This window comes from Mustela erminea, chromosome 6, assembly GCF_009829155.1.
Source record: "Mustela erminea isolate mMusErm1 chromosome 6, mMusErm1.Pri, whole genome shotgun sequence".
NCBI classification, from domain to species: Eukaryota; Metazoa; Chordata; class Mammalia; order Carnivora; family Mustelidae; genus Mustela; species Mustela erminea.
The window spans coordinates 94,209,804-94,230,521 of NC_045619.1; the positions used below are offsets into that span (position 1 = coordinate 94,209,804).

General features: G+C 40.6%; 1 long non-coding RNA gene across 2 annotated transcripts in view; it reads left to right on the top strand.

Moving 5' to 3' along the window:
- Nucleotides 1-2,287: 2,287 nt before the first annotated feature.
- Nucleotides 2,288-20,718, top strand: part of LOC116594000 — a 34,295-nt gene continuing 15,864 nt past the window's right edge. For both annotated transcript variants that reach the window (XR_004287026.1, XR_004287027.1), the window contains exons 1-3: nt 2,288-2,347; nt 2,779-2,861; nt 19,360-19,505. This is a non-coding gene — a long non-coding RNA (uncharacterized LOC116594000). The remainder of the gene's footprint in view (nt 2,348-2,778; nt 2,862-19,359; nt 19,506-20,718) is intronic.

A 20,718-nucleotide genomic window follows, 5' to 3' on the forward strand; every position in this document is an offset into this window, starting at 1 on the left:
GATGCATGTACCCTTTTGAATCAGTATTTTTGTATTCTTCAGTTAAATACCTGGCAGTGTAATTGCTAAGTTGTAGTGTAGTTCTATTTTTAACTTTTTGAGGACTGTAAAACCCTTATTATTTAACTAGTTTAACAAATCAGAAACAAAACAAACAGAACAAACTTCCCATCCATTCTTCCATTTATTTATTTATTTGTTTATTTATTTATTTATTGTTGGTCCATCCTTCCTATCACTTCATAAAAACAAGCCTCTGGAGGGATCACTTACTTGTCAGTTCCATAAACAGCAAGACCGTTATTTCTCAAACTTGAATGAACGAATTTATTACCTGACAGTAGCTTGCTAAAATGCAGATTCTGATGCAGTAGGACTGGGGTGGGGCTGAGGATGTCCCTGTCTTCCTTCCTTCCCTCCTTCTTTCCTTCTTTCTTTCTAGATTTTGTTCATTTATTTGACACAGAGAGAGAGAGAGCCAGAGAGAGAGAGCATATAAGCAGGAGGAGCGGCAGGCAGAAGGAGAGGGAGAGGGAGAAGCAGGCTACCCACGGAGCAAGAAGTCTGATGTGGGGCCCGATTCCAGGACCCTGAGATCATGACCTGAGCTAAAGACAGCTGCTTAACCGACTGAGCCACCATGGATATCCCCAAGAATGTCATTTCTAACAAGCTCCCAGGTGATGCCTTCGCTGCTGGTCTAAGGACTATGTTTTGAGTAGTGAGGAACTAGACTTTGCATTCCAGTTTTGGCCCAGCTGGACACTCTACTAACCAATGACCGTACTATATATTACGTGATAAAAAAACTGAATTTTCCAATATGGGGCTATTGCAGGTCGAGGAGGTAATGCAGGTTGCTTTGCCTTTGCTGTCCAGGTCCTGCTGATCTTCATCTGTCAGGTGGATCTGCTCTGGGATGTTTCTGAAACCAGAGTTCTGATCTCTGGTGTCTGCTTATAAAGTTTCTCTCCATTGTAAGTCAGTGATTGCCAGTCCTGGCTGCACATCAGAATTCCTGGTAAAGTTGTGTTTTTTTTTGTTTTTGTTTTTCTCTTTTAAAGAGTACAAAATCTCTGGGGGTGGGACCCAAGCATTTATATTTAAAAACATCTCCCCAGGTGATTGATTCTCATGTTGAGAATTAATGTTCTAAATACAAAATTTTTCATTTTGGTGTTGCTAAGATTTGTTTCCCCCAAAATGGCTCTTCAAAGAGCTTGCTATAAATCCTTATGAACCTGAGAATTCTTACTTGGTTTGTGTAGCACCATAGTTCTGCCTTTCCCCAGTGCTGATCTGCTGGAGGTTTGGTTATAGGTTCTGCTTTCTTTGTATATTTGCTGACCAAAGGAAAGACTGTTTATTTCACCATCTTTCACGAGATGAACAACTTCCCTTTTTGTAGCCCGAGCTGAAAACAGGATTTTACTATTAGGCAGAAGCTTGGATACCAGGAAACATTCCGTGTTATTAAATGGCTGGTTATTTATCTTCAGATGGTTTGCATTGGGTGTTTTTCCTGATATAGGCAGTAGACAGAGTTTTTAGGCCCATCAGAACAGAGGCAGCAAAGTCTGTTACAGGCATCAGCCAGAAGGAGGAAAAGGCTATTTAGGATTTAAAAGGCTTTAAAAGGTTGCCAACTGAGAAATGAGTTGTGCTGCTGCCCAATTATCCATCCACCTTTTTTGGTCCACTGGCTCCCTGGTATCTGTGCGCTGAGAGAAAGAAATGATTCTAGGGTTGAGATTTGGAAACCAATCCTTAGAACTGTTGGCCAGATTCTAACATTAAATGTGCTCAGGTTTATCCCTTTTCAGTTTCTGGAGGCATCTCTCTGTATACTGAGCGCTGGGTTTAAGTGTTTCTTCCTTTTTTTTTTTAAAGTGAAATAAATATATTTCCATTCCCCCTCTTTTTCCTGGGCTGAACAAATATATATTGTTTCCAGAACTTTTCCTTGCCAGGAGAAAAAAGGGAGAAGATATGGAGTCTGAAATCCTGCTCTCTATAAACCATCAGCTTATAAAACTCTGTCAAGTTCTCTGAAAGAAACAAATGTTAAAGTCATTTTGGGTTTGAACCATGTGATTTGAATCCAGGCTCAATGGCTTCTGTGTTCCTGAAGAGGCATTGTGAAGAAGACAGGTTGAAATAAATCATATCGTTGTGGACCTGGACATGCAGTGCAGGCCGGGTGCCTGAGGATGTTTTGCTCACGTCAGGACCTAAGGGGGTGGGACCTCAGAGGGAAGAGTGCTGGACAGCCCAGCTGAGCCAAATCTAGCCATTAGACCAGAGAGACAGAGCCATTTAGGTCTCCAAGGAGAGAACACAATTTCTGGTGAGTTCCTTTGTGGGGAAATGACACACCCCTTGAAAATCCCTCACCTCATAGAATTTCCTGGTGGAGGCTTCTTTTATTTGTTTTCTTCAAAACCACCAGGTTAAGAGGCGTGTGTGTGTGTGTGTGTGTGTGTGTGCGCGCGCGCACGTGCGCGTGCAAGTATAGGGATATACAGGAGAAGGCTGAAGGATATAAAAACTTGCAGACGGAATTGACTTTGGGGCACTGAGGGAAGAAGGGACTGAGCATTTATTGAGCATCTCCTACATTTTGGTGCCTTGTAAGTCATTGTAGTAATCCTTATAATAACCTTTTCGCCTGTTATAGCTATGAATATTACAGTTATTAATCATGAGGAATTTTAATTTGAAATTAAAATAGGAAGTGAACCTGACAGATGGAAAGTTTCTCTTTTTTATTTTCTCCAGTTTCCCCTAAGGATCGCAGCAGAATGGTGATTCATTCTCTCATTTCTCTGTTAGGAACCAGGTTTACTAATACGAAAACACGGGTAAGTGCCTTCTTCAAAGAACAATGGAGAACCTGAGTTGGTTTTCTTAAATCATGGACTATCATAACAAATACAGTCCACAGACAAGATAACCCCTTGGTATGTGGGTGTTTGCAGGGGGTGTTTTCTCAGAGAAGACTGAGAAAATATGGTAACATTCTGGCTTATAAAACCTCTGAGTCAGGTGTGAACTGGAACATGACCTTATTCCTAATGTTGGACCTCATTCCTCCAGTAAAATCTAAGATTCTTCTTGACCAAACATTCTTGACTGTTTTTATTTTATTTATTTATTTTGTTTTAAAAATATTTTATTTATTTATTTGACAGAGAGAGACAGAGAGGGAGAGATCACAAGTAGACAGAAAGGCAGGCACAGAGAGAGGAGGAAGCAGGCTCCGAGCTGAGCAGAGAACCCAATGTGGGGCTCGATCTCAGGACCCTGAGACCATGACCTGAGCCGAAGGGCAGAGGCTTTAACCCACTGAGCCACCCAGGCACCCCTCTTGTCTGTTTTTAAACCCCCAAAGACTCTGAGACCTAAAGGCAGGTCTAGATCCTGGGAACTATAAATACTTCTATTTTATAGAGGCAGAATTTGAGGCTCAGGAAGTGTATTAGTTTTGGGGGAGTCAAAAGTTATACATGGATTTTTGAGTGTGTAAGTTCATTGGCATCCCTAACCCCCATATTTTTCAAGGGTCAACTGGACTTTGTAAGTGATTATTCTCCAAGGGAAGCAGTATGTTGTAGGGGAGACTTGAAAGACCACTGTAGCTAGTGAAACTTGATTTCAATCTTGGCTCTGCTTTTTGCATGTTATAAAAAGGGGGCCTGGACAGAGACTGCTGAATTGCAAATAATGCATCATTAAGGGAGAACTTCCAGGCATTGGGAAAGAAGATATTTCCAGGTTGAGTGTACCTTCCAGATGTCTCTCAGATTCTTTTAATTATTTAATTCTCTTTGATAAGAAAATAAGAACTCTTTATAAAGTTTTCCCACAGAAGAGAAATCGTATTTCCCTTCTGTATGTATTTAAAAAAAAGACTTTAAAATTTCTCCTTATGTAGAAGGCTGTCAAATTACCTTTTTGCAAAAAGATTCAGAAGATGGAAAACTATACATCCCATAATTCCAGGGGTGAAAGCAGAAAGGACAGAATTTTTTTCTTTTTTTGCACCAGAGTAAATATGTCAAGTATGGCCATATTTGCATATGTTGTATTTTAAAATCATGCTTAAAACTGCCTCATATATTCTGAATCTGGCAAGTGGAAGGCAAGGAGGTCACCTGTACAGCTGGTACAAGTAATGGAATTCCCACTAGGCACATTTCGGAGCTCCAAAATAATGTGACAAACAGAGCACTCCATCTGTTGGTTGCCCATTGAGATAAGGACCAGATCTACAGACACTTTAATATGGGCCATGTATCTTGAGGGTAAACATTTATATTAAGTATCTTTAATTTTATTTGCTTTCCATCTAATTATTCTAGAAACAGTCACAATTATGAACTATACAGGAGTACACATGCTGGCGAACAAATATAATATTTCATTCTTAATTATACTACATGAAAAAAATAGAAACATGTTTCAACACAAGTTGTTTTATAAGTCTTGCATTATTAAATCGGTTTAATAAAAGTTGGGTGACAGTCAATTCATGATATTCCAAGTGACCATGAGCAGCTTCATGAAGAATATTTGAGATAAGAAAATGTAACAACCATTTCTAAAACAGGTGTCCTTTTAAACACTTCGGATCATTGAAGAATAAACATAAGTAATGAAGTAAAGCTTTTCTTAGTGAATTATAAAATTTAACATATAACTGAATATAGATGATAAGATAGGTTGGATTGCTGCAAATTCTAATAGCTGTCACTTCACATCAGTATTTTTTGACTAATTCCAGTAGCCCTCACTAGGAGCAGCTGTTCTTAATTGATATATGTCCATTGTGAGGTGTGTCACAAGTAATTTGTAATTACTAGTGGTGACCAAAGTTTTAAAATGAATTACTCACCAGAAATTAGAGGAAACTCTAAGTGATCTGTATAATGAGGTCATCCAAGGACATGGGACTCAAGCATTTCTGTGAACCTTCGAGGATGAGAGAGAGCTGGAAAAGGGGGAATTGTATATAATCTTCAACATATTTCATCGGTGCCAAAGCCCTTTTATGTAGTTCATCAGATATGATGCAGGGGGTATAATAAGGTTGGGAACTGCCAAATACTTAAGCAAAGGTTGCTCAAGGTGCTCGGGACCCCTTGTGAGCTGGCATAATAGAATTACCTCTGCTTTTTGCTTAGCTTCTAATGGCTCTCCAAGATAAGATAAGATGCTTCAGATTTAGAGAGGCCCTGTTTTTGCTATTTACCAAGTAAGCCTCCTACAACACTTGTGGAAGGATGCTCACCAAGGAAAGTGCCCTAAGAATGTGTATTTTTTAAATTTATTCTTAGCTTCCTAAGAATGTGTATTTTTTAAAAAAATTTTTTGTTTATTTATTATTTGACAGAGAGAGGGACAGCGAGAGAGGGAACACAAGCAGGGGGAGTGGGAGAGAGAGAAGCAGTCTTCCTGCTGAGCAAGGAGCCTGATGCAGGACTAGATCCTAGGACTCTGGGATCATGACCTGAGCCGAAGGCAGACCCAGGAATGTATATTCTCTTGCACTATCAAGTAAGAGTCCAAGAGAAGCAAAGTGAACATTGACAAAAGTGAAAAAAAGGTAGGAAAAATTAAAAAAATCAAATAAAGTACTGAAAAGTAATAATAGACTCTTTACTGAGCTCTTTACATATTCATTAAGTGCTTTAAATATACATTAATCCTGACCATATTCCTCTGAGGTATTATCTCCATTTTACAGATGGTGTAGTTAACCCTCTGTGAGTGTAAGAACCTTGCTCAGGGTCCCAGCTAGTGGGTGACCAAGTCATGTTCAAACCATGTCTTTGTGATGCCAGTTGCTATAGTCATGTCTATCGTGTTTTATTGTTGCAATGATAAGAGTTGCAACTCCATGGATTTAACACTCCATGAATGCTGTTCAAAAGATATAATAAAAATGGTCATTTTCTACAAAAACGAACTTACAGTTTCAAAGCCTATTACAGATTGCAAAACTTTTTACACATACTGGTTCACTGACCACTAAAATAACTGGGGAATACCCTCTCTATGTGTAAGACTTGTGTGTTTGAGAGGGAGTGAGAGGAAGGGAGAGTGATAGAACGTTCTATTCCTGTTACTCAGTATGTGGAAACAACATAAAAAGTGTAAAAACTTGAAAGACCTTCATTTCGACTGACCTGAAGATAAATAGATAATCTTTCCTAATAAAATAAGAAATAGAACCCAACTCTGACTCTTTAGGCTTGACGCAATTCTTGGCTTCTTTAAAATTTTTTTTTTTAAGATTTTAAAAATTTATTTAATTGACAGACAAAGATCACAAGTAGATAGAGAGGCAGGCAGAGAGAGAGGGAGAAGCAGGATCCCCACCAAGGAGAGATCTCGATGTGGGGCTCGATCCCAGGACCTTGGGATCATGACCTGAGCTGAAGGCAGAGGCTTAACCCACTGAGCCACCCAGGCGCCCCAACTTCTTTTCAATTCTTGATTTATTGTCCTTGGAAAGCCAGTTTGTGCTCCAATTGGTCTGAATCCAGCACCTGTGAACCTTAACCCACCCCCAGGTTCTATTACTCCTGACTTTTGGGCAGAAGGTGTCAATGGATTCTTCTATGTAAGGACCTGTGACCAAAGAGGCAGAAGAAATATGAGGGGATGATAGTGAAAATTTTTTCAAAGTATCGGTTACATATTGTATGTTCACTATTTAAAAATATTAATTAGGCTTTTGTGCACTACACATTTGGGGGAACAAAAGATAAGTTACAAGCTTGACCTTCAATGATCAAGTTGTAGAGGGATCAATTATGAAGTATTTACATGTGGAAATAACTTAAAACATTGGACCACAAGGTCAGCTTCCTTTCTTGGTGACTACTCATACTTGCATTAACCAAGTCCACAACCAATGACAGCTTGTCATGGTTGAACGAAAATGACTGTGATCCCAGAACTGGTTCAACATCTTCTTGCATAGAGGAGAAAATATAAAGCGATCTTGGAGAGGAGAAGGGACCTTTAGAGAAGACCAGTTTATGAGGTGTTATATTAGGCTACTGGTCCTTTCCCCTTTCTCCTTTTGGGGTATGAAGGGTCCTTGACCTGCTCTCTCTGCATCTTTCACCAGCCTCAGGGGTCCTTGAAAGGCAGTTTTAGAACATGAAGCTGGTGCCTTCTTTAGGAATTCCCATGAAGTTGTGGGGCTGGCAGATGTGCTTTACCACAACTAGGTATGAAAAAACCATGGAGTGGTGCAGCTGAGAGGAATGGCGTGTATCTGGGTCCTCACCACATGACGTGGCAAGGATGCCTGAGTTTCCCTGTGTGCCCGGAACCCACCTGTAGAATTGAGTGGGGCAGCAGTATGGTTTGCAACCCTGCCCTTCCCCCAAGCTGTAGAGTCAAAGGGAAGGAGTAGAAGGAAGCTGGGAAGAGATTTGGATGATGTTGACTGAGATAGTAATTCTTGAAGTGAATCAAAAGATGCTTCTGGGCTGGGCCAACTTTGGTGGATTGGACTAAATTTCTTTTTTTTTCTTTTTTTCTTTTTTCTTTCTTTTTTTTTTTTTTTACTGTCAAGCAAGAGTGGAAGCTTGTCAAAGAAAAGTGTGTGCAGATATAAAAATAAAGAGTTTCACGTTTTCACATAGCTGATTTGTCATTGTCCAATTCATACCACTTATAGTGGATTTGTTAAATCTACAGTGAGGCAGTTATTGAAAGCCAGGCTTTGTTGAAAAGAACATGTCTTTCTGAATTCCCAAAGCTTCCTTCCTTCCTTCCTCTCTTCCTTCCTCTCCTTCCTTCTTTCTTTCTTTCTTTCTTTCTTTCTTTCTTTCTTTCTTTCTTTCTTTCTTTCTTTCTTTCTCTTTCTTTCTTTCTTTTTATTAACACATAATGTATTATTAGCCCCAGGGGTACAGGTCTGTGAATCGCCAGGTTTACACCCTTTACAGCACTCACCATAATACATACCCTACCCAAGGTCCATAACTCCACCACCCTCTCCCTACCGGCTCCCCCCAGCAACCCTCAGTTTGTTTTGTGAGATTAAGAGTCTTTTAATGCTAAACCCTCTCAGGAGGGTTTGTCTCCCTCCTGATCCCATCTTGTTTCATTTATTCCTTTCCTACCCCCAACCCCCCACGTTGCCTCTCAACTTCCTCATCAGGGAGATCATATGATAATTGTCTTTCTTTGATTTATTTATTTCGCTAAGCATAATACCCTCTAGTTCCATCCATGTTGCCACAAATGACAAGGTTTCATTTCTTTTGATGGCTGCATAGTATTCCATTGTATATATATACCACATCTTCTTTAACCATTCATCTGTTGATGGACATCTAGGTTCTTTCCATAGTTTGGCTATTGTGGACATTGTTGCTATAAACATTTGGGTGCACGTGCCCCTCTGGATCACTACATTTGTATCTTTAGGATAAATACCAAGTAGTGCAATTGCTGGGTTGTAGGGTAGCCAAAGCTTTCCTTTAAATAACAAAACTCTCAAATTTGGAGGCCTGAGCTTAGAGCTCAGGAAGAGCAGGGCATTGGGAGAGGACAAGGCAAAGGACTGGTCTGAGGGCCTTGATCCAACTTCTCCCATTACATTTGAAAGCTTTAGGGAATGGGGGTTAGAAGTAATCAAAGGTCTGTAGGGAAATCCTGAACAGGATTCTTGCACATCACTGGGAGTTAGGATACAGAGGGAGTTGAGATCAGTCCCAGAAAAAAAAGATACTTTGTGTGTGTGTGTGTGTGTGTGTGTGTGTGTGTGCATATTTGGGTCAGAGAGTGGTGAGACTGATCACTGCTTACAAGCATGCAGGGGTCCTTCTGGTGAGAAGACTAGACATCCTTCACCTGGTGAACTTGGTGAGGCTATGTGACTTGCTTTGGTAAATAAAATGTGAGCAGAAATGAAGAGTGTTTCTTCTAGGCAGAAATGCTAAGAAACATAACTGGACATGTTTAAAAAAAAAACACAAAACCCCAAACCAACAAACTACCTTTTACTATGGTGGATGCATGTGTTGAGGTGGAGCTCACATTAGCCTGGACTCCTCAGCAACCATGATAAGCGGAGCAGCCTGTCAATTTATGATGAGCAAGAAGTAAACATTCTTCTAATTCAACTTTTGGCTTATTTGTCACTACAACATACACTGCCTTTTCTGACCAATACACAGTGTGAAAATTTTATCCCCAAGACATAGTCTATACAACACCATTTATCTGTAATTTGCTGAAGAGAGCAGCTGGATTAAATTCCGAAACAAAGGGGGACCATGTGGCCAAAGTTTCTGCAATAATTTAAGGGCCTACTTACTCCCTTTTTATGACCCTATTATTTTCTCCTTGTATTATAGTGATTGGTGATGTATATAACTTCCTCTACTAGGTTGAAGATTCTTTGAAGATGAGAAGCAGGTCTCCATTTTTGAATGAAACTTACTCCTTCTCCCTCCCCCAAAAAAGTTTCACAAGTTATTTTTTTAAAAAGATTTATTAATTTATTAGAGTGAGAAGGAGAGTGTATATGTGTGTGAGTCGGTGGAGGGACAGAGGGAGATAATTTTCAAGCAGACTCCCCTCTGAATGTGGAGCCCATCATGGGGCTCGACCCCATGACTCATAAGACCTGAGTGAAACCAAGAGTTGGTTGCTCACTTGACTGAACCACCCAGGCACTCCAAAGTTTCACATAGTTACTAGTGAACCAGTCTACTAGTACAGAAGCATAGAAACAGGAGAAAAATCAATTTCCCAGTAGAACATGTCCAGTTGTTCAGAAAGTAGTGGTGTTTTCAGCATGATATGGTAAGACATTGGTGACCTTGATACAGCAGACATATGTGTGGCATCTCATGTATAATTCCTTATATAGACCCGGCTTCATTCTTTTCCAGTGTCTCCTCTCATTGGAGAGAGGGAGTGGGATGATTGGGGGAGTGAGATCATTGGGGGAGTGGGATGATTCTGCTTTTGTTTCTTGGCCAAGAATCACTTGATCCTGAAAGTCTGTGAGAAGACATGGTGAGGAGCAGTGTCAACTGCACACACCACAATGGTCAAGAAAGGGAGAGAGAGGAAAGCTCATTCTTTAAAGGTCTTATAAATGAATGATAGAAACTTGTTTAGTCTGAAACCACTGAAAACAGAAGCACAGTAGATATTTTGGATTTTATGATTTCCTAAAATATAAAAAAATTCTTGTTGAATTACAGAAATACCTATCATGTAGAAAAGAGCCTTTCTCTTCAGTGTTCCTGTTGAATGGAAGCTCTGACAACTGTACACTCTTCAGATTAGGGGAAAAATAACCAAAAATTATCATTAGCTAACATTTATTTAATATTTACCATTGGCCAAATACTGTTCTAAGCCTTTAACACTTATATCTTCAGATCAACCCTAAGAGTTAGGTACTATTATGATTCTTAATTCTGAGATAGGGAAAATTCAGCACAGAGAGGTTAAGTAGATGACTCAAGGTTACACAGTAAGGTAGTGAATTCAGAATTTAAATCTAGTTTTTCTCAGAAATTTTGCTTTTAATTTCTGTGCTAGACTACTCAGTATGCAGCAGAAATATTTTTGAGTCTTCTTCAGCTTTCAGCTGCCCTGAGAGCTGAAGAAGCTGGGTGCTACCTCCATCCCTAGTGCATGTTAAGGAGTAGGACTCAGGTCTCCTTCAAACTGATTAAACTAGTGGTAGGCTGGTCAGTGGTTTGCACAGCAGAATATTAGATTTTTTTTCCTCTAGAAAATGTAAGCCAAGAAACAGAATATGAAAAGAGTTAGGGTATGTGAAAGGCAAAAAATTACAAATTGACGATTTTTGAGCTGTACCTTTTTGTTTGGCCGAACCAAGAGTGAAAAATCAAAAAAGAAGCATGGGAAAGACAAGGGGAAAAATCACAAAATGTTGCCCATGAGAAAAAGTAGCATGTATAATGTTCCACGTAGGTATAATTACACTTGCTTGTGCATAGGTATAAGGAGGGGCTGGTGCATAACAATATGGTCACCAAATGTTAGTGGTGGTCAGTACCGAGTAATGGCATTTCAGGTGATAGCTATTATTCCACATAGATTTATGTGTCTCTTGACTATTTTAAAATGAGCACATATAACTAGGAAAAAAAAAACTATTTTAATTTTAATCATTAGGATTTTATATAAATCTCTGTATTTTTAGCTACAGTTGAAATTTGAAAGGGCCAGCATTGCTGGGTTCACATTTTCACATGGCAACAACGGCTGGTACTGGGTCCCTACCCCTTAAACATGGTGGATACTCTCTAACTTCCACAGCTGTTGTTCTTTACACTTGACCTTATTTGCTCCTTGATATTCAGTGCCTGTTGCCTGTTGGCATTTGAGGGGCTGTTCTTTAGAGAAAAGTCCCACAGACTTGGGGTTAGCAGCCATGTTGGGTTATGGACAATCTACAGAAGCCATGTTAGAGGGAAGTCACGCAAGCTCAGGATCTGGAGCAGGGCCATCTAACAGAACTTTTTGCGATGAAATGTGGCTAGGACAACCAAGAAACTGAATTTTAAATTTTATTAATTTTAATTAAAATAGCTACATGTGGCTTGTGGCTATTGTATTGGACAGTATAGATTGAGAGAGAGAGAGAGAGAGTGAGAGAGAAGCAGAGATGAGAAAATTTTCTGGAAGTGGAGATATTCTATGAAAGAGTATCTATATAGGATGTATTAATAAGTGGCCCAAAAGTCTTACATAGCCTACCTTCAGACTGTTTTTTTTTTTTAAAGATTTTGTTTATTTATTTGAGAGAGAGAGAGAGAGAGCGAGCAAACAGTAGAGAGAGGGAGAGAGCACAAGTAGAGTGAGGGGTGGGGGAAGTCTCTCTGCTGAGCAGGGATCCCGATGCAGGGTTCGATTCTGGCATTTTGGGATCATGTTCTGAGCCAAAGGCAGACGCTTTACCGACTGAGCCACCCAGGTGCCCCCAGACTCTATATTAAAACAGAAGTGAATGATGAGAAAAGGGATTGGTGCAAGAGAATCTCTTTAGAGAGAGCTGTCCACATTCTCTCCATTTCTCCCCTTTCCCCCACCTGCTTCAAGTCAAGGAAAGGGGGATTCAGGAGGACTGCCCTGGGACGTGACATGTTCTCTGAATTTGTGAGACTCAGAAATAGGTGCTTGGCTCTCTTTGGTAAATGTAAAAGGAGAGACTGGCTGGAGATGCCCCTGACCACAGAGCAAGGATAAAGCACTAAAATGGGAGCAGCCCGAGTTTGACAAGAGGGTGTCCTTTGGGCTAGAGAGAACTCTATAGAAGGTGGGGTCACTACCTAAGAAGATGAGATACCTTCAATAGGGAGAGTCTTTGTGAGGTCTATTTCCAGAAACTGCTGTTGGAGCAGAGGGAGTGGAAGACCCCAAATATGCCTCCTAAAAGAAAGACACAGCAATGTGTGCTGCCCATCAGAAGGTACCAGCCTCCAAAGACAGGAATACCCATCATACGGCCTTTTCTCCACCTTTATCTGCCTTGTGTGCCCAGCCTGGTGAGGAGATGGAACAAGAGAGCAAAGGTAGACCTCATCTTCTCTCTCCACAAGAGATTTCCAATAGGAAAAATGGATTGCCTTTTACTTAGGTGGGGAATGCTATGGGAAATGTTTTACTTTTGGAAGGGAGGAATCAGGAGTTCAGTTCGGGAAGGTGGATAACAACTGGCCAGCCTAGTGGAGATGTTGAGGACACAGCTGTATAGCAATTTGGAGTTCAAGAGCGAGAGGCGACAGAAACTTGGGAGTTGTCAGTATATAGATGGCGTTGAGACCATGGAAATGGATGAGCTCACTTAAGGAGTGAGTCCAGATAGAGTAGAGGATGAGGGCTGAGTCCTGGAACATTCCAATGTTTAAATGCATGGAGATGGGTGGATTCAAGTAAAGTGCTTAGAATAGGTTTGGCACATGCTGAGTGCTCAGTAACTGCTATTATCAGTCAAGAATGACTGATTTTCTAATGGAGATGGAGCTCTTGAGCTCTTAACATTGACCCTAGTCATTTGTTATAGCTACAAAGGGGGGCCATTGTTCACCATAGGAAGACCAAGTGGCAAACTCTCTAATTCAGGTTCTTTATACATCCTTGTTCCCAAGGTTCATTACTGAAGGACTTGTCCTGTTCAAATGTTGCATCTGGGGTGAGAGGAGATAAGGATGGCATCCAAGGAGGAGCCCAGCTGGTGACCCAGACGCAGTCTGGGGAAGCAGAACCAGAGGGCAGCCATCAACCAGGTGTGGTGTGGAATCTATATGTTGGCATTGTAGCCAGAGCCGAGCATGGAAACCCTGTGGCCAAAATAAGAAGAGACTGATGGTTAAATTGAATGCCACTTTAGTAATTTATAATTCACGAGGACTTGCTGCATCCTAGTCACAGTGTGCATCTCTTGTCTGGATTTCCACAAGAGCTCCCAACTTGTTTCCCCACCACCACTCTCAATCCCTTCTAGTTCTTGCTCCATAGGATGACTGGAGTGATCTTTAAGGAATATCATTTAGATCATGTTCCTCTCAAGCTTGAAATCCTTCTGTGTCTGGCTACTATCAGAATGAAGTCCAAATTCTAAGGAGTTTGGCCCTGCCTGGTCTGAGGGTCTGAGCCCTCTCTCCCTCTCCAGCTTTGTCTTTGGCACCACGCCCCTCCATCCCCCTTCACCTTATTCACACTGGTGTTTTCTTGGATGGAAATCCTCACATGCTCCAAGCCCTTCTTGCCTCCAGGTCCTCAGGCCTGTTGGTCCCTCTGTGGGTGGTGTTCCTACCCTTTGCCAGGTTACTGCATGTTTCAAATATCAATTAAACATCTCTTCTGCACAGAAGGACTTCCTGACCTTCAGATCAAATTATGTCCTTCTAGTTATTGTTTCTTATCCTTTCTTTGTAACACTTAATAAAATGTATAATTATATATATATATTTTTTAAGATTTTGTTCATTTATTTGTCAGAGAGAGAGAGAGAGAGACAGAGGGCACAAGCACGGGGAGTAGCAGGCAGAGGCAGAGGGAGGAGCAGACTCCCTGCTGAGGAAGGAGCCAGATACGGAACTGGATCCCAGCACCCTGGGGTCATGACCTGAGCTGAAAGCAGACACTTAACCAACTGAGCCACACAGCTGTCCCTATACATTTCTTTGTATGTTAATTTATTTAATGTCTGCTCTCTGGCTAGACTTCTCATCCACAGGGCAGTAGTTCACTACCATATCTCCCAGTTCTTGGCAAGATGTTTGATACACAGAAGTTGCTCAATTACTGTTTGTTGAATAAATGAATGCCAAGGGGACTGGAATGTTATCTCTATGGCTTAACAGTGTTTCTGCTGAAAATTTACCTGGGAAGACAAATTATACTCTGGAGGTGGTACTAGAATAGAATTGGAGCCTGGGAGGTGGTTGGGTGATTCTGGCTTCTGATGTCTTTGAATCATGAGATCCTGATGAGTCCATCTTGACTCTGAGGAAGTGTCTGTATGGGTCTGGTCCTTTACTTTCTCTGAGCATCAGGCTCATTCTTCCACTAACATTTTCTTTCACCATTCAACTGATTGTGCTGCAAATAGAATCGTAGGTTTCTGGTGTATTTTTGGTATAAATAATTTTTTAAACTTTTAATTTATTTGCTTATTTACTTTTTATTTGAAGTCTTTATCTTAATTCCAGTTAGTTAACATGCAGGGTTACATTATTTTCAGATTTATAATACAGTAATTTTAACAGTTCCCTGCTTCTGAAATTATGACTGGAATTTGGGTGTACTCAAATTTCTCAGCCATTTGTTTCAGAATACTGGTTAAGGTGGGTTACCTTTTCTGACAATTTATTTTAGTTATTGAACTTTTATTTTATTGGTTGATTGATTGCAATTTCATGTTCAGACTTACCTTGAAGTTTGGGGGAATCTCTCGTTGCCACATATGCCAATGGCACAGTGGTAGAAGGCCTTAAAATACTTGCCAATTCTGGCTTCCTGATGTAAAATTCAGATTTTTTTTTTTTAATTTTAATTTTAATTTGAATTTTTTGAATCTATTCTCTTAATAGATTCAATTAAGGCAGAAGGTCTTAACTCATAAAAACAGACCATAACAAACTCAGGAAACAAAAAGCTCAATAGAAACCCAATAATGCTTTCCTCAATGTTTCTACCTTTCTGTTAATTACCTTTTCGGTCATATAAATAGTGCACAGCAAAAGAACTGACTCTAATTAATGCAGAAATTAGATAGTCATTCTGGCATATGTCAAAATATAGAGCTTACAGTGTGTATTTGCTTAAAGTCGTTCTCTTTCAGGAGGTCTTTGGAATACTATTCCATAGACACTATGGAAAAAGTCTGGAAGGATCCAAACAAGAAGATGATCTTTAAAGAAAATCTTTTTTCTTCAAATTTTAATTTAAATTCTAGTTAGTCAACATGCAGTGCAATATTGGTTTCAGGAGTGGAATTCAGTGACTTGTCACTTACCTACAACACCCAGTGCTCATCATAACAAGTGTCCTCTTTAATACCCATCCCCCATCTAGCCCATCGCCCACCCACTTGCCTCCATCAAACCTCAGTTTGTTCTTTATTTTTAAGAGTCTCTTATGGTTTGTCCCCCCCTCTTTTTTAAAAAGGAAATATAAAATAAGGAAATCTTAAAACTATTGTTTCTGTAATTTTATTAATGTTTTTGTGGAGGACATGCTCCCCCACTAAGCCTTGCCAGACCAAGTCAGTAATGAACACTACACGGTTAAATCCTGCATCCTGCATTTGTCATGCTGAGTGAATTATGGGATGCAAAGTGACAATTGATGCAACCTTATGAAACATGCCAGAGCAATGTAGCATTTAAGCTAAGATATTTTAATGGCCCAATTTATTCAGACTGCTTGAGGATAAAAAGTGATTTCATAGGATTTGCTACCATTAATCACTGCAACCTTAGTATTTAGTAGATTGTCGGCAGGTGTTTTCAGGATTATACTAATAACAAAGGAAAACAACAGACGTGCTTTTAATAGTCAAATTATAATTAGAGACAATTAATGTAACATTTTAAATTAGAATAAAAGGGCAGGGTTAGCCTATTATAATATATTATAATTAATGTATTAAACGCAGACACAATAATCTTACTTCATTTTGCAGTTAACTCATTCTGCTTACAATAAGTAATTTGGTAACTGATTCAGACTGAACTTGGGGGAAATGAAAGGCATCATGGCTTACCTGCTGGTGTCTAGGAAGAAGAGAGAATAAGCAATATTTTAAGAGACCTCTGCAAAAGGTTCATTTTAAAAAATGCCAACACTCAGCTTTATTATTATTCTCCTGGGGCACACACTTTGAAATGATATTTTCACACAAGGTAGAATCTGAAATTTGAATTCTGTCATAGCCACAAAATGCTGAAAGTCCAGGTCTCACAGGGAATAACATTTAAATATTAAATGTCTATGTCCGAGGTGGAGATGGCAAGAATAAGAACGATCCCATTTCAAGTGAAATCTCTGTCTTCTTTGTTTTTCAAACTGGGCTAAATTAGCATTTTTGCTCAGTTTGGCCTAAAAAAATACAAAGTAAATATGATAAGAAGCAAATAGTTTGGAACTATAAAGTTCACATAGTCAAAATTATCCCCTGTTTCACTGAAGGCCTCCCTTTTCATGGAGTTGTTATTTACAGTCTGTAGGGCCAAAATGACTGGTCCATCAGTCAAATTGTGTGCTTAGCGCAGTGGAAAAAACTGAAGAGATGATTAACTGAATTTTTTGCTTTGTAGCAAATTGTTCTGATGTCAGAGGAGTGGTCTTCTAGTCATTACCTTTTGGCCCCTTCCTTCATTTTTGGGACCTATATGTCCTATATGTCAGTCACATGTCAGTCACCAGTGCCCTGAGGAAGGCCAGCCTTAGGGGGCTACCCTTTCCTTAAATATTTCAATAAGGATAGCTAGAGTCCCCACATGTGTTAGAGTATTTGAGGAACAGACAACAAATAGCCCCTTTTCTTACTTAAGTTATAAATTTGTGGAGAAAAAATAGAAGTGATTGTATATCATGTGTATATTTGGGTGGTCACAGAAATGGGTCAAAATATGGTTCAGAAGAAGAGAATGCTCTGCAACAGGTCCAGTTTGCTGTAGAACGTGTTCCGCCATGTGACCCAGTAGATCTGATGCTACTTGAAGTGTCTGTGTAGACTGAGATGTGTATGGAGACTTGGCGGGCCCCGGCAGGTGAATTATACTGCATACCTCCTTTAGAATTTTGGAGCAAAGCGCTGCCATACTTTGTAGATGGTTATTCTTCTTTTGAGAAACAGCTTTTGGCTTACTACTGGACCTTTGTTGAGACTCAACACTTGGCCATGGGCCACCAAGTGAACACGAGCTGCCTGTTATAAACCTGGTGTTGGCTGGCCCACCAAACCATAAAGTTGGCATTCAGAATAGCATGTGCAGATCATGACTGCTTAGAAAGTTGAATGAGCAGGTGGCTCAGATATCTATGGACCTTTTCTTTGCTGTCTTCTTTCCTCTTTCCTGAATCATACATACAGCTTCCTGGGGTGTTCCCTATGACTACGGTTGACAGAGGAAGAAAAAAATTCATGCCTCGTTTTTTTGGTCTGCATGATATGCTGGTTCATCCAGAAAGCAGATAGCTCACCACTCTGAGGCAACTCTGAATTATAGTAATGAAGGATATTGTACAGTAGTATTGTACAGTACTTCAAAGAATACATCTAGTTATTCATTTTTCCTGGAAGAAAAGATGACCCAAGATAGGGGTCTATATTAATTCATAAACTATGGCTAGTGGTTTGACTAGATGGCCAGTGACTGAAATATTCAGTGACTGAATATTTGGGTCTGTATGGTATGTGCTGGAAAACTTGCTTGTACAAGCACACTGAATGTCCATGCTAATCACTCTCTTGAGAATGTAGACATCCTGTCCTCCTTCTATATCCCCATCAGGCAGAACATGTTGCTTGGGATTCAAGGTTAGGGGCTCTGGAGGTGGCCAACCTAGAGCATCTCCTTTGTAGGAAAGAGAGTCTGGATGGCAAGCCTTGATCTCCTTGGAATGCTAGCTGTGCAAGGAGGGAGAGGCTACAGATAGCTGCTAGGCTAAGTGGTTACACGTAATCTGCTGCACGTAGATCCCAGCAGCAGATGCTTTGTCTACTTGGTTGCTCCTGGACACCCTGTATATAATTTCCCCCAGGAAACCTATGTCTCCATTATGGTCTCTGGGTTATTTTTTCGACCTCATTCAACCATCACCCACACTTGGTTTAGTGTCGGCTGGGGGCCCAGCTACACATGGTCTACCCAAGGAGAAGCTTAGCTGGAAAACTGGTGACAAGTAGGTGTAGGGATAGACTTTTCTGAAGGGATATAGGGCATGAAGATGTTTGTCTCATGTGACTATTCATCAAAAAGCAATCCTAGTAGAGGAGGATCTTAATCATTAGATGAACAAGATGCCCTACTCTGTGGATGTCATTCAGGGTCTTTCCCCAGTCATCCCCTCCTTGCCCAGTGGGCTTGTGACAAAAGGGCCATAGTGTCAGGGATGGAGGTTATAGATGCACTCATCAACATGGTTTTCTACTTACGAAGACTGATTTGCCGGCCTGCCAACAACAGAGGCCAACCTCGAACCCCTGATATGGCTTCATTCCCCTAAGGACGAGACAGCCACCTGGTGGCAAGTTGATTGCATTGGACCACATCCATCTTGGAAGAAGGAGGGCTTTGTTCTCACTGGAAGAGACACCCTAGCTATGGATTTGTTTTCCTTGCCCTCAGCACTTTTGCCAAAACCACCATCTGTGGACTTACATAATGTGATTTGCAGCAAGGTATCCGCACAGCATTGCTCCTGACCAAGGAACTCATGTAACAGCTGCTGAAGTGTAGCAATGGACTCGTGCTGATGGAATTCATTGATCTTACCATGTTCCCCATCACCCTGAAATCTCTGGCTTGACAGAATGCTGGAAAAACCTTTCGAAGATTTAGTGTTCATGGCATCTGGATAGCAACACCTTGTAGAGTTATGGTAAAGCCTTCCAGGATGTGGTATATGCTCTAAGTTGATGACTAATGTATGGTGCTATCTCTTGTATCACTAGGATCCATAGGTCCAGGAAAACCGTGTGAAAACGGGAGTGATTCTTTTTACCATAGCCCATAGTGAGCCACTGTTTATTGAAGTTCGGCATGGGGTATGTGTCGCTCTCAGAGTTCAGGTGCATTTTTACTAATTTACTGGTTCATCTTGTTCCCTCAGAGCAGTAGTCAAGCCCACAGCAACTCTGCTCCTGCTGGATCAGCCCCTTCAGCTTCTCCATGTCCTAGGCCAGATGGGTGCACAGCTCCGTGGTGAAGAGTGCCAACTCCTTCTGCAGGTCATCTGTGTCATCGAGGTTGGAGGTGGTACAAGAGAGATGAAGGCCTCATTTTGCCATTGTGGGTTCAGTGTTTTCCTTGCTTTCCCCCTTTCACGTCCAGTTTTTCTTCCCAACTGCTGGTCCTTGAGGCTCTACAGAGACTTCCATCCCACAGCCGACATGGAGGCAATAGTCTTCCATATAGTGCCTTAACAACTCCCACAACTGTCCGAGGTGTAAGCCTTATAGTCAATCCCATATAGTGGTTCTGTTTGTCTGGCCTAAGTGACAACATTCCCTGGACATCTCTGAGCATTCCCAGGGGAACACATCCTTTTAGTTGTTTATTGGTCTAATTTCCTGCTTCTGAGGATTTTCAGATTCACATCCTCTTGACTCCCATATCTATTCCCTTGTCTATGCCCTGAGTCAACCAAAATATATATCACCATGTCTTCTCATTTACCTCAGATACCACTCATGGAAGTAGGAAACTTCATAAAGATTTTATGGTAAAAAATGGGAGCTGGGAGTTGCCCTGAAGCAGATCACTCAAAATAAAATATTAGTTTCCCCTGTTTTGAAAAGTTCGGCTCCCTGGCCTTCTGCCAACTGACATTTTTTTCTTTCTTCTTTCACTTCTGTCTTTCTAATCTGCCATCCCCTCCTCGCTCCTGGCAACACAAAGCTCCTTCCATACAAAAATGTGGAACTATTCAGCTCTCTCATTGTCATGTCCTTGATCATGCTATTGTGTGAGTTGCCTTTCATAACCAAAGAGACAATCAGAGAAAAGCCATTTTTCTCCCTGAGAGGAAGTTTGCTGCCAGTGAAAAAATAGGGCCCCCTCTCCCCCCTCCCCCATATCTTGAACTATCTGACATTAGATCTCACTGGAGAGGGACACCATAGTCTCTGTCATCCTGTCTTGGATTTACTCTAAATCAATTTTATGAAACAAAAATCTTAAAAGAAAGATAGGCAAATGATTGTATTAGGTGATGTAGGTCCTGCTAAGAAACAGCTTTGAGAGAGCTTTGAATTACAGGCAGTTTTGAACAGCTGTGGGTTGCAACATTTTCCCTGCTGAGTTGTTCAGGGTGCCATTGTGTATAAATTTTAAGCTATACTCTTAGGATCTTTCATTTAGGAAGTTGATATTTCACTTTTTTAAGAGTAAACAGAAAATCTCAGGCTGCGTCTTATGTGAAATTGTCAGCAAATTGTAGTATTGTCATTCTCCCCTTTGGAAACATATA